We start from the raw sequence: 20,174 nt of genomic DNA, 5'->3' as shown, positions 1-20,174 counted from the left end.
GCACAGAGCAGCAGGAGCAGCCAATGTGGAAAGACGTGGAAGGTGTCCCTGCCAGGCTGTGTCAGAGCCCCTGAGAAGGCCCCACTGGCCCTGGGGACATGAAGCCTGAATGGACACTGCCTCTTTACCCAAGCACACAAGGAGACAGAGCCCGATGCTAAAGCCTAGGCAACAGGGTCTGGGGAGAAGCCACTATTCTTTGGAATGAGTGGCCATTGCCCAGTGCTCTGTGAGGGGTCCAAGGCCCTGTTGCCCACAAAATGCACCAGCTCCCACTTATTCACCACTCTCAGCCTTGGCTATGAACTCTCGCCTTATCTCTGACCCTTCAGCCCACCATGCCCTGGCCCCCCAGCCCCTCTCCTCACCCTCCCAGGCTGTCTATTCCCTGAAGTGACTTTGGCTCCTCCTGGTAACTCCCTCTCTGTCCCAGCCCTTCAGGGGAAAGGCTCCACCCTCTGGCTGGCCCTGGCCATCAGGACTCCTCCACCTCTGGCAAGTTAAGAGTGAGGCATCCTTACAGGGGGGCCCCATACAGCCGCAGGCTGAGCCCCTCTGGGCAACGCCCCTGTCAAACAAGCACTACCCATCAGTCCACACTACCTCAGACAGGGCCTCCAGGCCTTAGTTGGGCCATGCTCCCCTTAAGCAGAACTCCCCCCCACTGCTATCTGATCACTGGGGAGTTAATGTCACTAACTTAATCCTAGACAGAGTTTGCATAGTTATTTCTACATTTTTATTCAATTAATTATTGCAATATCAATAGATCTTTAATTTTCTCATCAGTGAATAATAGGAATGAGCCTCAATTCTACGATATAATTAATTAGTTATGAGTGATAGAGTGCAAGTTCCTACTCAAAGTCCTGCTGAGACAAACCCCTGACCACTGCCCCTGGGAGACCATCACCTGCAAGAGCCCAGACTGCTTGGATGGGGCAGAAGACACCCCCACCTGACCCGGCCTGGTCAGAGCCCCGGGTATTTTGCTGAGCTCAACAGACCCTTAGGAAGCACCTCCTGTGTGCCAGTGCCCATGCTGGGTCCCTGGATGCAAGGATCGAGCTTCCGCCGACCCTCGGGGGGGGGCCTGGCCTCAATGGCTCACATGGAAGAAGCAACAGAGACATGAAACAGATGGTTTGTAATAATGTGCACTAATTCAATTACACAGATTTTTGTTGAGCATCTATTATGTGCCAAGCCCCGTGCTAGGTTCTGGCAACAGAGTGGAACCTCATAGAAACAATGAGCCCACCTGGTAGGAAGTATGTGGTTGCTAAATCATGAACTGAGCCTTTTGAAGGCAGAGCAAGATTTACCAAGGAAAGAATAAGATCAGTTGTTCCTGGCAGAAGGAACATCACAAACAAAGATTGGAGGAGGACAACAGCATTCCAGAACAGTGGCCAGCTTTTGGATCATGGAGTGTTTGGAACAAAAGGCCCCACAAGTTGCTCATGAGGACATGGAGGAACAGGGAGACTGCCTCCTGACCCAGACGCTGACCCTGAGAGCCTCAGGGGGCCAGGCTGAGGGCTGCCACACTTCCCCTCCCACGACATCCAGGAGAGGACAAGGGCTCTTGACAGTATCCTGAGCTGCCTGCTGATGGAGGGATGCCCTCATCAGGCATCCGCAGGCCCTGGCTCAGCCCTAACTGGGGCACTTTGGAAAGGGATACAGGTAAGGCAACTGACTTAGAGAGTGCAAAGGCCTAAGGCCATATAGGAAGAGTGGCCAAGCTGGACCCCCTGCCCACGCCTACCTCTAAAACCCCTGTCCAGGCCACCTCCTCCAAGAGGGCCTCTCTAGGAGTACACTCTTCCCACCCTACTCCCAAAAATCAGAGCTCTCCATGTGTCCGATACTGGTGCTTTGCATGGTGACCTTGCTCCATCCTCCGAGTAATGACATCCAGGCTACAGATGAGGAAACTCAGGCACAGAGAGGCAACATGCCCACAGTCACAGTAACAAGTGGTAGGGCAGGGATCTGGTACTGACAGCCGATGGACACTGCTTGTCCATCAGCTCCTCACCCAGCCCCACCCACCTCACCCAACTCCCCACCTCACCCAACTCCCCACCTCCAGCAGGCCTTCGCTAGGACCAAGCTCAAGCTCCCTGTGTCTCAGCTTCCTCACCTGTAAAACAAGAGTTATAATAATGCCCACTTCCCAGGATGGGTATGAGGATGTCAATTCCAGCAGAATGCACATCACCTGTAATTCTTGGTGCTGCTGCTGCTATCTGGTCATGGTGGTGGTTCATATAAGGAACCCGATGCAGGTGTGGGTGCCATTAGGAACAGGTGCAAACCCAGAAGAAGAGGAAAGGGACCTGCCAGTAGGCGGTATCACCAAGGCCCAGAGAGAGGCCTGGCTCTGCAGACCCGTGCTCAATAGGGTAGTTCTCCACTGGGGTAGGCCAGGATAAGGGTCAGGTATCCTCAGATGGAGTCTTTAGGGGCTCAGTTACTCCTGGACCCCAACCGGGCCTAGAGAACCAAGCACTGTCAGGCTGTGCCCACCCTTCCCCATTCATTGACATGGCCTAAAGCCACTCGGCTGTTTGGATCCTGTGTGTCAGATGCCAATGGGAACTCAGCTCCTCATACCACCCTGTGAGCTAGGCAACCCCACTTAACAGACGAGGAAACTGAGGCTCAGAGTGGTAAAGAACAAAAAACAATAATGAAAAGAGCTAACACATAGGGAGCAGTTCCTCTATGCCAGGCCCTGGAGAAAGAGTGTCAATTGTATCATCTCCCTTAATTTTCAAAAATAGCCTGAGTGAGGGATTGCTGCTGCCAGTATACAGATGAGGAAATCAAGGCCTGGAGATGAAAGTTGCTTGCCCAAAATGCCAGCACCACCCATTAACAGCATGGGGTTCATACCTTCCAGTCTGATTCTGGCCAACCTCCATTCACCCGCAGCCCCCAGCACAACGCAGGCAGATGTCAGGGCCGAGGAGGGGCCATGCTGATCCCTCAGGACATTTAATCCAGCCTTCCCCAGTCCTCGCCACCATCTCTGCACACACGTGCCACACATGTGCACACAAGCACATGCATACATACCTGCACATACATCCACACACGTGTGCTCGTGTGCACTGTGTATACACATATATACATGCATGTATACATGTACGTATGCACACCTGTATACACATATACATGGGTATGCAAACACAGCTCCTCTCCTTACCTCTCTTCCTCAACTGGGGGCATAATCAGGGTGAGGGCTGATAGTGGGACCTGGCCAGGAAATTTTTTTTTTAACCAACTGCACTTCCTACCAATATCCACCAAAAGATGACAACTATGCAGAAACCCTTAGCAAGGTCAGTAATCCTGTCATAGCCCCAAGTTGGTGGGACAGTGGCACAGAGGAGCAGCCCTTCAAGGGGGCAGAGTGGGGGCCTGCTGGGTGTGCAAGGCCTGGTCACAGATTCAGCAGAGCCAAGGCCCCCCAATTCCCCTCAGAGGCCCCAAGCAGGCGCCAGAACAGGAACTATTGTCTGTTAAGAGACATGTGGATCTGATGCTCCCGCCCTGATTTCTCTGACTGTTACAGATTAAATCGGGGATAATGTCTCTGATCTAGAAACCGGATTCGATGCAGCTTAAAGCCCTCGCAGACACCGCACCATTATGCTAAGCAGCGCGCCTGCAAGGAGGCTGCCGCCCCCTCGTTAATCATCCCTGGCAGCAGGAGCAGTCAGTCAGCCCCACCTCTGGCTCCAACGGGGAACACAAGAGGCAGCGAGGCCTCAGCCCCTTCACCCTCTCGTGGATGGACAGACAGACAGACAGACAGACAGGTGGAGGGCAGCCATCACCCTCTCCCTAACCCCACAGGCCCAAATAAATAGCCAAAGTGAGAGGTTTCCTTTCAAGACATCATTTCTGAGAGCCTAAACTGAGTTAGTCCTCGAATATCCTCAGAGATGCAAATTATGTGGGTTGAGCTAATGAGCTATATATGTATCTTTCATCCCCTAATTAACTGTGGTTTAATGAATTTCTCAGTGCATTGCTGCCAGAATAGCCTTGCAGCCCAAAAGATTTTTCCCCTCCATTGCAGGTAAATATTTAAACACCCCAAATCAAAAGGAGCACCAGGACCCAAAATTGGAGGCTTGATGCTACCCAGAATAATTAGACCCCGGTTGCACTGATTCCATGTTTTCATTTTTTCCTTTCTCCTCCTAAGGCGATGGCAGGGGACCTTAGGCACTAAGAACCTGGCCTGGTACAGAGCCTGGGGCTCCCTGTAGACGGATGGGCCTGTGTTCAGCTCCCACTACCTGGAAACTCCTCTCCTGGGCTCTGGGGGAACTGGATTAAGCCAGGGGAAGAAACAGGGGACACTACCCACCTGCTGCTCCCATGGTTGGCACAGAAACCCCTTAGAGCAAGGGGGCCAGTGGCCTGGGGAAGTCAGGACACTGCCCATGCTGGGACACCTGCCCCTCAGACAGTCACCCATTCCCAAGGTCTACCACCGTCATCATTGCACCTCCTACTACCATTCGCTTTACTCCATTCCTCCTCTCTTTAGTGGTCTCCACAAAACAGAGAAGGCCCCACCCAAAGGAACTGCCTCTTACAGTACTGTCCCCAAGTGGTGAGTGGGCATCTCAGGTGGTCCTTGAAGCCACATGAGTGAGCAGCCACCACTCACCTGCCCCAAAGCTGTCCCTGCCCCGCTTTCTCATGAGAAGCTTGGGCAGAAAGGAAGCCCCTGCTTCCTGCCAGCCACAGCTGGCCGGCCTTGGGCACTCACAAAGCCACAGGCCAGAGGTCAGCAGGAGGAGAAGGCTGGGGAAGCACAGGAAGCCAGGGAAGGCAGGAAGAGAGAACCCCCAAGGTCCCCATTCCAGCTGCAGCAGCCAGCCTCCCTGAGACATCTGTCAAGAGTGTGCACACATACTCCCATACCCACCACAACCCATGCAAAAGGGAGAGGTGAACCAAAAGCTGGGGCAGGCACCCATGTGCCTGGGGGCCAAGATGACCCAGGGTCAGGGAAAAACACAAGAGTCCTTCCCAGCTCTGCCCTCCCAGGGAGACACGAGGCTGAAAGGGCAGTGCTACCAGAATCTGGGAACCAGGGACTGTGCCGTTCCAGAACCCTCTGGCCTTGACTTAGAGCCAGCCTAGAGGGCAAAGTATGCTCTCCCCTCAGCTGCACTCACCGGCCCTGCCACTCCCTGACCCCACTGATCACAGCCAGGCCGGTAAAGCCACAGGGCCTTGTGAAGCCACGGCCCACCTGGGCTCCCTGAGGGCCCTGTGTGTCTCTGTCCTCAGAGAGAGGCCACTTCTCACTCTTCGTGGCCTCTCTCTGAGGACAGCCTGGCCTGTCTGGTACCTGAGAGGAGCCCAGCCCTGGCCACCAACAGAAGGAACAAGCAAGGAAGCTCCTGACAGTGACTCCAGCTGGGTCTTGGCCACCACAACCGGGCCGCACCTGGGCCAGCTCACAGGGAAGAGGAGGAGCCTGAGAATCTGCCCATCCACGTGGGGACCACTGACCCATCTACCCTTGCTGGCATTCCCCTACCATTAACCCGAAGCCTCCTCAAAGCCCCTGCCTCCCCTTCCAGGTCCCTCCATCCTCCCTCCACCGCCCAGAACCCTGTCCCACCCCCATGTACCTCACACAAGAACTTCCTCTTGTCTTCCTGACAACCCTGCCACCCACAGGGAATGGCATGGCCTGAAAGCTTATTCTAGGCCTGATGTTCTCACAGTAGCCACCTCTCCAAAGCCAACCCCCATGCAGGGCCTCCCCCAGCCCGTGCTGGCTCCTACATGCCCCTCCACACTCACCTTCAGTAACAATCACTGTGATGAGTCCACTTGTTTGTTCAGAGCCCTTGGGTAGCTCACCAAGCCCTGTTGCATCCTTGGATCACTAAATATGGCCCCATAAGAATGACTGATGTCTCCTCTGCACATTGCTTCTCCAATTAGAAATGAGCCTTATCTCTTTTTGGGTCTATGCTGCTTGACACTGTGCCTGGAACACTGCAGGTGTCAATAAATACATGCTGACTCAATGACTGGATAGACTGATGGTCAGATGGACAAATGGACAAGTGGGCAACTGGGTAGGTGGATGGATGGATGGGTGGATGATGGATGGATGGATGGATGGATGGATGGATGGATGGATATATGAGTGGATGGGTAGACAGATGAATAGATGGGTAGGTAGATGGAAAGACAAAGGGACTGATGGATGGATGGATGGATGGATGGATGGATGGATGGATGGATGGATATATGAGTGGATGGGTGGGTAGATGGAAGGACAGAGGGATGGATGGATGGATGGATGGATGGATGGACAGATGAGTAGATGAATGGATGGATGATTGGATGGGTGGGTAGAAAGAAGGATAGAAGAATTGACAGATAGATGGATGAATAGATGGATAGATAAATTCTCAAACTAGTCACCAAAAAAGAGACCAAACCGGCCCCATAACAGTGAAAGTTTGGCTAAGCAGTCTCCAACGGCAGAAGGCTAGAAGGAAAGGCTCTGGGTCTTCCAATAAGGGGCCATGACTACCCCTAAAAGTTTTTTCAAAGTTGGGAAACTCAGATGAGAGAGGTGGGAGCTAGAGTCTGCGACTGAGAGGGGGAAGTGCTGAGGAGTGTGGGAACAAGCACACTAGACAGAGCAGAGACTAGCACCAGCTAGGCCCCGAGGCCCCAGGGAGCACCAAGCCATGAACTAGAGAGTGGATGGCCTAGCACTCCTCCCTCAAGGAGGCCTGACACATGCACAGAGCCCAGGCAGAGTCTGAAGGGACCAACCTGAGCCCAAGACCAAGCCCTCTGAACACCAAACACGTGTTGATAGTTGTCTCCAGATCCACCAAGCAGGCCCAGAATGTAGTTATGACCATCCTGACAACCAGGTCCCCCCACAACCTCCACAGAGATGAGGGATCAACAAGTGCTGCCCCTGAGGGGCCCAACAGAGGGGCTGCCCACCCCTCAAACTGCCTCCCATTTCCCCCAGAATGTTCCGAATCACTGCTTGCTTATTAAATTCCTTTCCAATAAACCAAAGCCACTTCCACAAAGTAGGCAGACGGTGCAGACACAGTAGCTTCAGATGGCAAAGGCACCGTCTAATAAGGCAGCTCCTGCCAGCAGGAGTCACCTTCACCCACCTTCACCCCCACAGCAGGCTGGGGCTGCTTGAGTGCTGAGGCCCCACCCACAGCACCACCCACTGCTGTGCTGGGCCCCACCTCAGCAGGTGGCCATATTCAGACAGATCTACAGAACCAAATTGGGAGGGGGAGGGCGGAGGGATTATAACCTGGAGTGGTTAAAACAATATTCTATTATGAATCAACAAAAAATAACTATGAGCTTCAGAATTAGCAGACTTGACAGAAGTTTTCTTTCTGCACCGGTCATACAAAACCTTGGATAAATCCCAATGTCTCTAGACCTCTGCTCCCTGTCTGTAAATTGGGCATGACAAATCTCTTTTTTTTTTTTTTTTTTTTTTTTTTTTTTTTGAGACAAGGTCTCACTCTATTGCCCAGGCTGCAGCAGCACAATCTCAGCTCACTGCAATCTCCACCACCTGGGCTCAAGCAATCCTCTCACTTCAGCCTCACAAGTAGCTGGGACTACAGACATGCACCACCACACCCAGCTAATTTTTGTATTTTTTGTACACATGGAGTCTCACTATGTTGCTCAGGCTGGTCTTGAACTCCTGGGCTCCAGTGATCCACCTGCCTTGGCCTCCCAAAGTGTTAGGAATACGGTGTCCAGCCTGGGCATGACAATTCTTACGTCTCAGTTGCTATCAAGATTGAAGGAGCTGAAAAAGCAAATCAGCTCACAACACTCGAGCCATGCAGACTCTAGGAAACAGGGCCACCCCCACCCTCAGTTTCCCAGGGAAAAAGAGCCAGCCTGCCTGATAGCTGTCTCCCTCACTGGAGGAGCCAACACCACCAGGGAGCCAAGATCGGCACTTAACTTTGGGGCAGGGCAGTCCACAGCGGCTCCCAGAAAACCCTCCTGTTCCCAAACACCTTCACCTTCTGACAGCCACGATGCCTCGAAAGCCATGATTAGGTGGGGAGAGGGTCCCATACTGAGACCTCCCTATTTCTTAGAGGATGGGGGATCCCAGGGTGCCCCTTCCTTGGCAGCAGGACCTATGCCCTTGGGTTAGACCTGGGAGATCAGAAAGGGCTTGGCATTTGGCCACCCATAGGCTAGCGAGTCCCAAGGTCACCATCAGTCCTGCCTTCAAGGACTTCTCTAGAGTTGAGTCAGAGCCTGCTCTGGATCCATCCTTGGACCCTCCTATCCCACACCTCATCCTTTCCAGTCTCTGACATCAGACAAATCTACTTGAACACAGACCTGATTATGCCCCTCGCTTGGCCCTCAGACCAGCCGCACAATAGCTGGCATCCTCCTTGAGGGTCTTCACTACCACACTCCACCTCCATTTCTCCTCCACACATCTTAACTCACCTCCATTTCTCCCCCCACTGCCCCCCCACCACAGGAAGATAGCTGTTTCTGGCCTCTATGCCTTTGCCCAGGCAGTCCCTTCTGCCTGAAACTCCCCTCCCTCAACCACCACTTTGCTAATGCTCAGATGGCCCTCCTTGAGAAAGCCTCCAATCACCACCTCCATCACTGGGCCTCCAAGTCCTCTAACGTATGTGTGCTTCTATGTCTATCTCCCCACAATAGAACCTTCCAATCCCCAGTTACTGGTACAGTAACTCCCATCAATGTTTGATAAATGGATGGATGGTGGATGGATGAATGAATGGATGGTGGGCAGATGAATGGGTGGGTAGATGGATGGATGGGTGAGTAGGTGAATGGTGGGTGGGTGGATAGATGGATGGATGCATGGATGAATGGGTGGGTGGAAGGATGGATGAATGGGTGGGTAGGTGGATGGGTGAATGCAATAGATGGGTGGGTAGGTGGGTGGGTGGATAGATGGATGGGTGAGTAGATGGATGGATGCATGCATATATGAGTCCAACAGGAAGGTCGCATAAAGAAGAGGCAAAGGCAAAAGCCAGTGGGGACATTGCTTCCAGTCGCCAAAATCCCCTCCATGCAGTCTCCTCCAGCCTGGGAATAGGGCAGGTTTCCCTCTGTTCCAGGCATTCAAGGTGGCGCTAAGTAAAGGCAGAGGGATGGCTGAAGTACCTCTCCAGCATCCCCTCAACACTAAGTTTCCCCTCCTGCTGCCTTTGAGCAGCCCCTCTGTTTCTACAGTTACCATCCCCATGCACAGGCCTTCTTGGAAGAAGAGCCATTCAGGACAGTTTCAGCATTGCAGTGTATTCATCAGCCAAGAGAAATGGTCTCAGTGAGCAGCAGGCAGCTTGTGTGAGTGTGCTGTGTCTTGGCTCCCCAGTGGGGCACTCAGCAGGCTAATCTAAGGAAAGCTTAAAAATCACATGTATTTTTATAGGCAATATGACACAATTATGCCAAACTACTGACAGCACTGGGGCCATGGCTTGTCCTCACACCCGAGGCTCAAGTCTCTCATGTCTGCAGGAGCTGGTCCCTCAAGCCTTGCAGGGCTACTACCTCAGCTTTTTCTGGAAAACCCTAGATTTACACCCCTCTGCTTGCCTCCCTAGAATATCAGGCCCCTGACAGGAGTGGCCTGGGGTTCTGGAGTCAGGGCTGGGCACTGACTCAGGAAGGGAAGCTCAGAAGCTCCTCCTCCAAAGTTCTCACACTTCAGAATCTGCCAGTCACTGCTGACAAGTGTCAGAGCCAGGACCAGGCATCAGCCAGAGTGAAACAGGCCTTCAGCAGGGGTCAGGAGGCACAGATGCTTAGCACCTGCATGGCCTGACATTCACATCTAAAAATACTTTTGCCTGGCCCTGAGCAGCTCAGGGCTGGGCTGTCTTAGAGCACTCTGTGAGCACAAACCTCCCCCACGGGATGGGTGCTCTCATTCCCTAAAGCAGCCACCTGCAGCAAGACCAGCAGTGGCACCTGCATCTTGGGCTATGGTTTGATGTCACCCTCACTATCACTTGCAGAGGTTGGTATGGGTGTCCCCATTCCATACATGAGGAAACTGAGGCTCTGACCTTACCTGAAGTAACTCCTCTACTAAGTAGCAGAGCCAGATACAGAGCCCAGGTCCAGCTCTCTCAGGGCCCTTGGGTGCTCTCCCCTCTGCCTTGGACCTGCGAAGCAGTGCTGGATTCTAGGGGAGGCAGGGCAATGCCAGTCCTTACTCCAGCAGAGACCCGGATGTGGCCCAAGAAGAGCGTTAATATCACGCCCAGCCTGCAGCATCTTCCTTCAGCCTCGGCTGTCCAACTCAGTCACATCCACCCAGGCCTGGTCCAACATCAATTTCGCTATGGGCCTCCTGGGACTCCCCAGGCAGTTCATGTGCCTCCCGCTCTGTGCTTCCTCCACTGCAGCAAGCCTGGTACATCCCTCCATTAGAATAGCCATTACACTGCACTGTAAGGATTATTTACGGGTCTGTGTGAATGGATCCACAAAGTGCATGAATAAACAGATGAATAAATAAATATGTGGTTTGACACCATCTCTGCTTTGGTGTGCAAATTCTGTATGTCTCCAGGAAGAGAGAAGAAACTCATCTTCCCCCTAACAAGCTGCAGTCAATGACTTCCATTTTTCTACACCAAAGACACTTAGCATCTGTCACCTTTGTTGGTAGCCAAGTGACACCACCTGACGCCTACTGTGGTCAGGTGGTAGAAGGATGTATTTACATAGTTTGTGCTCCCTGAGATAGCATTACTATCTCCGGGGGCCTCCGGCTGAGTGTGAGATATTGGTGCACAGTCTGAATTACCTCCACGATGATTTCATGCTGAATTTGCTGAGTCTCCAAGCAAAGTCATAAATGTAAAGGAGGAGTGTTTCTCTGGGCCTTCGCCACATCTTTCATCCAGAAAATAAGTGGTGATAATATTTGTAATATGTTTACTGACAGAACCAGGGGCTCTGCGCAGATAACTCTTTTATGACACAAAGTACTTAACTAAGATGGAAAATGGCATTACTCATGTTAAATTTAAAATGAGCATTTTGTCCCAGATTGCTAGAAACCCAGTAAATGTCATTAGCTCTCTGAGGTTACGATGAAATCCGAAAAGGGTTACTTTTTGGTAATTACATTTACTGTAGCTATAGAAACCAGGGACATCAGACACAGCCAGGCTGACAGCTCTGTCTTTCCCCCTAAGACCAGCTCATCTGCATGTGGCCGTCTCCAAAAGCCGGGCTCTACATCCTGCATCTCTGCATCGGAGGCCTGCTCCTGGGAGAACTGTTTTCCCCACAGGCACCAGGCTGGAGCCCCAGGACACAGGCTGCTGTGATTCTTGATTGGAAACTGATGATAAAAGACAGAGATGAGAACGCTCTTCCTGTGGCTTCTGCATTGAAATGTGCCTCCTGAATGTGTGCAGGGAGTGAGGCTTCCCGGGGCCATCGTTCTGTGGTGGATGCATTATTGAAGGCCAGTATGAAATTGTGCAAAGCACTTCCCCAGCACAGAGCTCCACGCTGCTGCTCCCCAGCCCACCCGAACACTCCTCCCTCCCAGGCCAAGAGACACACCCACCCAGGCCCTGGAGCTCCACCCACCTTCTTGGTCTACACTGCAGCATGGGAGGATGAGAAGGCCAGGCTCGGAGGGCATCAGGAAAGGGGATCAGGATAGACACACGAGGGAACTTGGGAGCTGGAGGTGCCTTCAGCCTCAGTAGGAAATAGGCCGATGTCCATGTTAGCCAGTTAGAAGGGCTAGCCCCTTCCCTCTCCACCTGTAACCATCACCACCTTCCCTCATGATCTATGACACAGCATCAACTCCCTCACCATCTGTGACACTTGACACCTCCCCTCACATCTATGACAAAGCCATACCTTCCCTCACCTCAGGTATGTGACTGCCAGCTGCTTCCCGCTCCATCTGGGACAGGCAGCACCTGCCCTCACCACCTGTACAGAAAGCCAACAGCTTTCCTTACCACCCACCAACACTAACACCTTGATTTGTCATCTGTCACCGCCAGCCCCTTCCCTTGCCACCCAAACCTACAGCCAACAGCTTTCCTCATTACTGATACCAGGCAACACCCTCCTACACCACCTAGGTGCCTGACAGCAAACACCTTTCCTTATTAGCACAGGATAGCAACCAACACTTTCCCTCAGCACCTGTGACAACCAGCCTCCTCCCTCACAACCCCAAGAGACAACCAACACCTGTCCTCACCACCTGTGAGTGCTGACACCTGCCCTCACCATCCGAGGGAGCTGACACCTGCCCTTGCCTTCTGGAGGTAACCAGAATTTCCCACATCATCTAGGCCAGAGGTTCTCAAAGTGGGGTCCCCAGACCAGCAGCAGCAGCATCTCCTGGGAACTTGTTAGATTTCAATTTCTTACAAATTCTCAGACAAACCTAACAAATCAGAAACTTTTGAGGTGGGCCTCTGTAATTGTGTCTTTTGACAAGATCCAGGTGACTGATGCACATAAAATTTGAGAACTACCATAGCTGCTCTTTAGAATCACCTGGATAGCCTTCAAAAACCTTGATACTCACATTGCAGCCCCATAGTGTGGGAGCCTGGAGTCAGTGTTCACACAGGGTATGCAGCTGGGGCCACACCCTGGCCCTGTGTGCTTCTCCACAATGGCAAGCACGGCCCAGTAGGCTTCCAGATGTGCTGCCACTAAAGCACAGCCACTGAAGCCTGGGGCTGGCCATCACCTGTCAGATGCCTAGCAGCTCCCCACTGGACCACAGAAATGCCTAAGAGACAAGAGTTCCTGCAAGCAGACCTGGCTGAACCAGTGCCAGCTGAACAGCCCCAGCCAGGGATCCCCCCAAACAGGCTGGCCCTGCCTGAGGGCTACTCACCAAAGCAGGGGAACGCCTCCAGGCCTCAGAAAGCCCAGATAAAGACCAGCCGCTGGAGCAGGCCACATGAGGAAGCCCGGGACGAACAACTCCAGCCTGAGCCTGGCCTCCACACCCCTAAGACCAGGCCTGCCCTTGGTCATAGCCTCTCTCCCTGATCCTTTGCCACTGTGTTTCCTGCTCCATGGGCTCCCCACCCACCTGGATGTCACCCCAGAGCCTTGTCCCCCACTCCCTGGGGAATCACAAGTATTTAAGAAGGGCGTGCCAAGAAGCAAGCCAAGATGCAAACATGTTTTTCTTTCTTTTTCAAAGATTCTGTCATGCATCTATTTTGAATATGTACTTTAATAATTAAAACAAACTGTGTCGAGAGAAGCTGTCTCTCCATCCCAAGGGAATCAATGTATATACACATATATATACACACATACACACACACACATATATACACACACATACATACACACACACACACACACACAATTCACAAGACTCTTTGGGACATTAACAAGTGAGTACAGCACAACTCAGAGGCTGGGTAGCACTTTCAGAGAAGTGCACTAAGGACAAGGTCAATGTCAACCGACACTCATATACTAGCCCCTCAGGAGGCCCTCCCTGTGCTCACCACCCTCGGGATGCAGTGGCTGAGCTCCCTTGCCGCCTGTGTGCACATCTGGCTAGGCTCTGTGCACCTGTGGCTCGGATTACCCTTTTCCTCCTGCAGTCACAAACTCTCTTGCCCAGTGCCCAGCTTTATGGCACTGGCAAACTGACACCCATCATCACCTCAGAGAGGACTTGCACTACCCCCCAGGGACCTAGGGTGTCCCCAGCACGTCCCCATAAGGATTTGGTTTGGTCCTATCAGCTGGGATGTCAGAGCTACAGAGATGGCGGTGTGCACTCACCTGTGCTGGGCTGAGTCGGCAGGTGGACAGACCACTTGAGCCGGAGCCCCAGAGGCCTCGCCTGGGCTGCCTAGCTCCACACACACCATATCTCACTTCCCATGTCCAACATAGTCTGCCCTGTCTTCTGAAGTTGCTGCACCCCCAACCACTACACAGCCTTCCCCATGGTGTGCACAACAGCCGGTAACCAGGGCTCCTGGAGAGGATCCCAGGGTCATTCGGATCACAGCCCTCGCCTTTTCTTAAAACGCAGGCATGAAACAGAAATATCCCAGCTCAGCAGTATTTGGCACAGCTTTTGCAGCCCCACAGGTGGGTCTGTGTGAATTTTGTCTGTGTGTCTTGCTCAGGACAGCCCTGGACAGATGGGTGACTCCATGGGACCCCACCCAATAGCTCCAACTCCTAGCAACTCTGACTGCTCTTCTTTCCCCTATTGTCACCCTGAGGCTGCATCTCTGGCCAGGGCAGGGGCTCTGCTCCCACAAGGAACAGCCCAGTCAGCTCCCATGGGCATTGAATTTGTTAAGATGATATCAACGTCTCAGGGTGCTGTGGCTCGCACCTGTAATCCCAGCATTTCAGGAGGCTGAGGTGGGAGGATCACTTGAGCCCAGAGGTCTGAGGCTACAGTGAACCATGATGGCACCACTGCACTCCACCCTGGGTGACAGAGTGAGACCCTATCTCTAAATAATTAATTAACTAAATGTCATCATGTCCCCATGACTGCAATTAAACTCACCCTGTTGGCAAGAGGGTTCAAAAGTGGTGATAGAGAAGCTCTCTCTCTCTCTATCCCAAGGGATCTCTCCCTCTCTCTCTCTCTCTCTCTCTCTCTCTCTCTCTCTCTCTCTCTCTCTCTCTCCATATATGTATATATAATTCACAAGACTCTTTGGGACATAACAAGTAACCTAGTGTAGCACAACACGGAGGCTTAGAGAAGCGCATGAGATTACAGCCTGACCTGGTGAGCTGCCTACTGTGCTGGCACCTCCTGTCCACTCTGTTGCGTGCCCTGCAAGGTTGGCCTCAATGGACTCAGCTCCTGGGCTCCCTTGCCCCTTGGCTTCTACCTGGCTTCAGCTACCGGGAAGCATCAGATCAGAGGGCTGAGTTGGGCCTGGGTTTACAGTAGCTGTGTTCCCCAATGAAGGACACAGTTCCCACTGGCAGCCACTCTGCCCGCTGTATCCTTCTCTCAGGCTCAGCAACACAGCCCCTATCGCTTCAGGCCCAGGGATAGTGCTGCTCCCTGGCACTGATACCCTGTGAGTGCTTCCCTGTCCCTGCTGGGTTCCTCTGTATTCAAATCTGTTCAGTGCCCCTTTGGAATATGTGATCTGTTTCTTCCCAAACACTGAGTAATGCACCTCAAGAGTCAGCACCCTTAGGCTTTGACGCAGAGTTTCAACAAGGTATTCACACAATCTTCTCTGAGGTGGGCTGAGTGCTAGTACAATTAGGTGCATTCAGAGACAACAACTGACAGAGTCTCTAGTGACAGGCCTTAGGGCTCTATCCTCAGACCTATCTGCTCAACAGGTTTATGAATGACTGCAGAGGATATCGATTGCTACTGATTCCACTTGAGAGAGAGTTAATACAGTGTCTGGGATACAAAAAGATCTTGGCCATCTGGACCAATGGGCCATCATGAGCAAAACAGAGCTCAATAGTGATGGATTGAAAGTCACAGACATAAGAACAGGTGGAAAAGACTCAACTAGAAGCTTGTGGGAGAAGACCTGTGTGCAACCACCTTTAAGCTTAATAAGGGCCAACAGACAGATGTGGCCACGACTGTGTGAATTCATGATATCATACCCTGGATAAGGAGGGAGAGATCCCCTCCAAGCAGTCCAGATGGCAGCTGAGCGCTGAAATCCATTCTGGGCTCTACATTCAGTAGGGATAGTAATACTATGGGGAAGAAGTAGAAGGGGACAGCCAGGCAGGTGTATAGGACACAGAAGTCATCACGGGGCATGGCTGAGAGACCCAGAGAGGCCCTGGGAGAAGGCAGACTAAGTGTGAAGATGACATGAGCGCCAACTCCAGACACCTAAAAGGATTACCTCCAGGAAGATAAAGAACAGGGGAGCAATGCCAAGGACATTCCCCCTCTAACCCAATTAAAATAGTCTGCAATCTACTGAAACAAAGACTTCCTCAGCAGCACCAACAGCAATGAGCAAAACACATGCCCAGTCTCCAACTGGTTGGTGTCCCGCCTCCAGCCCCACAACTTTCTACCCCAATGAGGCTTCTAAGCCCCTCAGCAAAACAGGAAGGAACAACAGAGAACACTCAAAGTGTAGTAAATAGGTAAATGACATAAAAATCCCTACAGTCCAATATAAAAATTTCATGAGAATAGCCAACCCTAAAACAGACTCACATATAGAGCATAAGATTTTAGAAAAATACTACCAATTATTTTCAAAGAGAAAAAAATACATCAACTGAATGATATAATTCAAAACAAAATTAATATCTGTATGATTCTAATAGAACCACTGTTGGAAGCTGTAAAAACAAAATTGGTATTGCCAAGAAACTATACCAGTGAAACAAAGAATATATTTGAGAAATGTATTTGTCAGTTTAAGCTAAGATATGCTGTTGTAACAAGCAACCCCAAAATCTCAGTGGTTTAAATCAGTAAAAAGTGATTTTCCTCTCACACTGTTTTTCGTAGGTTGTTTATTGTAGGTTGGCTGCAGCTCTGTCCCATGGCATCTTTATTCCAAGACCCAGGCTTGAGGGAGCAGCCCCCATCTCTCATGGCAGAGGGAAAAACAAATAATGTGGCAGCTCTTGGAGCTTCTGTTCAAAAGAGGCCTCTGTCACTTTCACCCTCACTTCATTGGCCCTGGCAAATCACATGGCCAAGGATGACATCATCAGGGCAGCCTGTAAATCCTCCCACAGAGAGAAGCAGTGGATATTGTGAAGAATGAAACAATCTACTGCACATATCCAGACAATAGAATAAGTGGAGGCTTTGTGTAATGTGAAAGATGACACATACAAGAGAAAATGCAGGGAGAACCCAATTACAGGGACATGATTTCCAAAGACATAAGAAACTGATCATAGCTGATCATAAACTCAATAGAAAAATTCCTGGAACTGAATGAAGAACTCAGATTAGAAATCAAAAGGACACAACCAGTCTTAGTTTATGCACCGAAATTAATGCTAAGTTTCATAACTGAACAATGCTTAAATTTCAAAGAAAAAGAGAGAACCTCTGATGAGGAAAACAGAGCAGCTGTGGCCTCACGAAGGTGGGCACTGATGGCTGGACACAGGCCAACATGTGCTGCCCAGCTGTGCCCTTGAAGCTGCAGGAGGAGCTATAAGAACATGGAGCTATTTCCTCTGATGACCCAGCCCCCTACCCTAGGGCAGGTGGCCTAGCCTGACCTCTTTTCAAACTGTCAGCCCTAACAGTTTCACCCAAAAATGTAAAAATGTAAAGACAAGATTCTGTTTCCAGACCTCTGCAGTCTTTCTCTCTCTCTCTCTCTCTCTCTCTCTCTCTCTCTCTCTCTCTCTCTCCCCTCCCTCCTTAATCTATACCTGTCCATATTCACTGATGACAACTAATGACTTTCCTCCCTCATGTGCGTGTAAACTATGCATACAGAAAGCTGAATATCTCTGAATTATTAAAGAATATCATTAAATTATATAAATACATCTATATCATTACATATGAGGTTATATAAATATATTAATTCAAAAATACAAATTGTCAAGGAAAAACGTGGGTACTGCCAACATAGGGGAGTGGGGAATCTGTAAGTTGCAAATCAGAAATGAAGTCAATTATTTCAAATTCAATCAAGTGCAGAGTCCAGCTGCATTCCTAATAACATGTCTGTGTGCATGTGTATATGTGTGCACACACATGCGTGTGCCAGCCTGCATAAATGGCAGGGACAGGGGAGGAAAGACAGCAGAAGGCAAAGAGAGGAGAGTCCAGTAAGGAAAGTGAACTGAGAGGAAGAGGCCAGATAGAGGCCACACTCTGACCTCTTCCATAGCAGGCTCTATATAGTGATCAAGAAGACCCTGAGACCCACCGGCAGTCCCTCTGCAGGTCCCTCCATCCAGTGGGAAGCACCTAGTTACCTGGCTCACTAGGATTTCTCACTGGGGAAGCACATGAGAGCCCAGGCAGTGGTTTCTCCTTGTGAATTAATATGCTGGCTTGTGTTCAGCCAAAAATCAGTCTCTTATGAGCTTGGTTAGTGTGAACTGGTCTCTAGCTGGTACTGAGATAACAGTGAGCCTGCCCCCACTCCATGGAACAGCTGTGTGGAGTGGTCAGGGCAACAACCAGCCTTCCTCTCCTGCACTTTGTTCTCTGTTCTACCTTCAACAGGGAAATCTGAGTACCACCCATATGGCTTCCTGCCACTTTTGGGCCAGCACTGCAAAGCACTGATTCCATGCCAGGCACTCAGCTACACACTGTGGATATTACTTCATGATAATACTTACACCAATCCTTACAAACAGCACGTACCAGAAACACCTTCATTTTAGAAATCAGGAAAGCCAGGCTCAGAGAACTTAGGTAACTTTCCCTAGGTCACATAGCAAGTGACAAAGCTAGATTTACAAGCCAGATCTGCCTCTAAGAACTTCAGTCCTCCCACCACCCCCACCATGTGTCCCACTCTCTCTTCCTGGTTAGAGCTTCATCAATAATCCCTGGACTCTAGCAGGACCTTCAGGAGCTCCTGGTCTTCATAGAGATGCAGACAGACAGAACTGGAATAGACACCAGTAGCAGATGACATCCTAGAAGGATCAAGGCAGAGCCCAGGGAGGGCTGTTAAGAGCCGGGCAATCGGAATGAGTAAGCAGGCGGAGATGGGATGTGAGCCTCCGGAAAATGGAAAATCCTCACCCAGCCCCACTTCCCTTGAGCCTGGTTGGGAATGAGATAATCATGATAACAGACACGGACAGTGAGGGAATGCATGGCCCCCAGAGAGACCCCCTCATTCAGACTCCACAATTACCAGCAAACGCATGCCAAACCACCCGGCGCCAGAGCTGATAAGACAGACGGTTCCTTCACCTGCGATGGAGGAAATGTTTTGTGCTTTCTGCTTTAGCTTTAATTTGGAGCTAAACAAAGACCCAGCACGTGGGAGAAGGAGCGCTGCCTGGAGAGCCTTCTCCTAGCCTCCTAAACACACGTTCCTCAAACCAAAGAAAAAGCTGGGTGGGGGCTGCAAAGCCCGGAGAAGCCTCTGTGCCCACTCCACAGGGAGCAAAACACCCAGCCACGAGGGCTTGGGCTCCGGCAGTAACCCAGGGTCTATGCTTGGTGCTTCCTCCTCACAACCCTGCGAGGTGGTACTATGATTATCCCAATTTTGTGGCTGAGGAAACTGAGGCTTACACAAGTTATGTGACTTGCAAAATAACAGGACAGAACCAAGCTCAAAGCTACCCCTATCTGAGTCCAGAGCTCTATCCTGGCAGGGCCTGCAGGACCCCTGGGGGAGAAAAAGGGCCCCCAGGACCTGCCGGCATGACAAAGGGGTGGGGTTCAAAGCCGGCCACAGACTATTCATCGCATAGTGAGGATCAGATGGGAAAAGCACTTAGCACAGAGCCTGGCACTGGGCAAATGCTCAGTCGCTGTCAGTACTCAGAAGACTGCAAGCACCACAAGGACAGAGACCTCATCTACTTTGCTCACCGGGGCCCCCAGTGCCTGGAGAGCACCCAATGCACTGGGAAGGAGGTGCTCCACAAACTGCTGGGACCCATAGTCCTGCCCCAAGCCAGGGGCGTTTTCCTTTTCCAACCTCTTGGTTAGGTCAGTGAGAAACTGGGGTGGAGCAGGTAAGAAGGAGCAAGGCCAAAAGGACAAGGAAAAGGCAGCGCAAGACAGAGGCAACCCACCATCCCAAAGGCCAGATCCTGCTGGATGCAGCAAAACCCCAGGTCACCCACTCTCACCTGAGCAGGTGCATGGAGGTGGCACACACACATACACATCCGGGCGGCCACCAGTATCCAGGTCATCCTGCTCCCCAGTCAACCCCTGGAGGTCACACACGGCTGCACTGCTTACCATTGTATCTCAGAGCCTGGCACCAAGTATGTACTCCATAAGCATTTGTTACAGAACACTGGGGCCCAAAGAGCCCTGTGCCAGACATCAGCCCAGAAGCTTCACTCTTCATGCCAGTCTTACAAAGTGAAAGTATTATTCTGGCATCCGCAGGTGAAAACTGAGGCATGGA

General features: G+C 51.3%; 1 protein-coding gene across 4 annotated transcripts in view; it reads right to left on the bottom strand.

Moving 5' to 3' along the window:
* The window catches only part of GRID1 (glutamate ionotropic receptor delta type subunit 1), a 798,312-nt gene that overhangs the window by 677,111 nt on the left and 101,027 nt on the right, over window positions 1–20,174 (bottom strand). The window lies entirely within an intron of this gene.

This window comes from Chlorocebus sabaeus, chromosome 9, assembly GCF_047675955.1.
Source record: "Chlorocebus sabaeus isolate Y175 chromosome 9, mChlSab1.0.hap1, whole genome shotgun sequence".
Classification (NCBI taxonomy): domain Eukaryota; kingdom Metazoa; phylum Chordata; class Mammalia; order Primates; family Cercopithecidae; genus Chlorocebus; species Chlorocebus sabaeus.
The sequence above is the reverse complement of the archived record's forward strand: the minus strand, read 5'-3'. Positions and strand labels throughout refer to the sequence as shown.